Genomic DNA, 2,233 nt, shown 5'->3' with positions numbered 1-2,233 from the left:
ACAGAAGTCCAACAACAAAACACCACTCGAGTTGTGATCAGGGGGGCCGTTCCTCCCAATCACGCCCTTCCAGGTCTCACTGTCATTGCCCACGTGAGCATTGAAGTCCCCCAGCAGAACAAGGGAGTCCCCAGCCGGAATACTCTCCAGCACACCCTCCAAGGACTCCAAAAAGGGTGGGTACGCTGAACTGCTGTTTGGTGCATATTCACAAACAACGGTCAGGACCCGTCCCCCCACCCGAAGGTGGAGGGAAGCAACTCTCTCATCTACCGGTGAGAACCCCAATTTACAGGCACTGAGCCGGGGGGCAATGAGTATGCCCACACCTGCTCTGCGCCTCTCACCTTGAGCAACTCCAGAGTGGAAGAGAGTCCAACCCCTCTCGAGAGAACTGGTACCAGAACCCAAGCTGTGTGTGGAGGCAAGTCCGACTATATCCAGTCGGAACTTCTCTGCCTCGCACACCAGCTCGGGCTCCTTCCCTGCAAGAGAGGTGACATTCCAAGTCCCTAGAGCTAGCTTCTGCAGCCGAGGATTGGACCGCCAGGGTCCCCGCCTTTGGCTGCTGCCCAGCTCACATTTGCCTGACCCCTTTGGCCCCTCCCATGGGTGGTGAGCCCATGAGAAGGGGGACCCCCGTTGCCTCTTCGGGCTGAGCCCAGCCGGGCCCTCCCCGCCTTTGGCTGCTGCCCAGCTCACATTTGCCCGACCCCTTTGGCCCCTCCCATGGGTGGTGAGCCCATGAGAAGGGGGACCCCCGTTGCCTCTTCGGGCTGAGCCCGGCCGGGCCCCATGGGTGTAAGCCCGGCCACCAGGCGCTCGCCAACGAGCCCCCCCTCCAGGCCTGGCTCCAGGGGGGGTGACCCGCGTCCGGGCAAGGGAAACTGAGTGCCATTTATTTTAATCATCATAAGGCGTTTGTGAGCCGTGCTTTGTCTGGTCCCTCACCTAGGACCTGTTTGCCCTGGATGACCCTGCCAGGGACATAAAGCCCCATACAACTGAGCTCCTAGGATCATTGGGACACACAAACCCCTCCACCACGGTAAGGTCACGGCTCACGGAGGGGCAAAAAAGGCACAGGCAATAACCTAAATACTAACTTGACAAAGAACAACAAATCAAAATTCAGCGTATCAAATAAACCCAAGAAAACAAACGCACCCGCCACAAATGGAAACATGACCTGACCATGATCCATGACAAGTGACGTCAACAACATCGACACAAACAGAACCAACAAACACCATGAACTAACAAAAATCCAAAAGAAACCAGGGAACTAAATCCAAACAAATTGACATGACAACTGGAAACACGTGGACAAGACAAGAGTGGTTGGAGGGAGCTGATTGGTTTACACAAGGGACTGGGCTGATGAGAAGAGGTGGAAACTAACCAAATGAGCGAGACATGTGAAAGACACACAAGGAATTAAGACAACATGAAAAACAAAATGTATTCTAAACACCAACAAAAAACAGATCATGATACTACCCTAGCTGACTTGTGTTACGAGGCGGCGTATACCCTGAATTAGTCGCCAGCAAGTCGCAGACATTATCATTGTAGATGTGTCATTAGTTTCATTCTTATTACATTTTTGTAGTGAACTGACTGAGAGAAATTATGTGGTTATATTGCCTTACAATGACGCCAGTGGCCTTCCATTTTGACTGAAGTTGCTGAATCAGGATCAATCCCTTTCCCTGCGAAGAGCTGCAATTGTCTTTACTTAAGGCATCCCGGCCTGATAGAAAACCCATATGGCCTGGCAGTTCAGAAAGACGGAAGATGACATGTTCCTCTTCTCCCATCTGTATTGGAAAACGTCAACCAGCTCTGGCATTGCAGAACTCCGAGTGAGGCGTGAGCAGTGAGGTCAGTGGCTGCTGAAGTACTGGCAGCTTCTACATTGACTTCAGGTTACAATTTGTATCTGATGTGCGCATTTATTTGCACCCGCTGCTTTCCAGCAACTTCGAGTCGCAGAACTTGCAATCAAAATACAGGAATTTATTTTATTTGTGGAATAAAATGGGTATCACACTGCTAATTTCTTTTCAAGCCTAAGTACTTAACCTTTTTATCCCTTTGATGTGAGTAATGCTCTTGTCCAAGTATTAGTGATGTATTAACTAATAAATGACAGCCAGTGGGAGCGAGCGAGCGACAGCCAGTGGGAGCGAGCGAGCGACAGCCAGCGGTCGTTTGGGGCTCCCGTTTGTAT

Source organism: Hippocampus comes, unplaced genomic scaffold, assembly GCF_001891065.2.
Source record: "Hippocampus comes isolate QL1 unplaced genomic scaffold, H_comes_QL1_v1.1 scaffold228, whole genome shotgun sequence".
In the NCBI taxonomy this organism is placed as follows: Eukaryota; Metazoa; Chordata; class Actinopteri; order Syngnathiformes; family Syngnathidae; genus Hippocampus; species Hippocampus comes.
The sequence above is the reverse complement of the archived record's forward strand: the minus strand, read 5'-3'. Positions refer to the sequence as shown.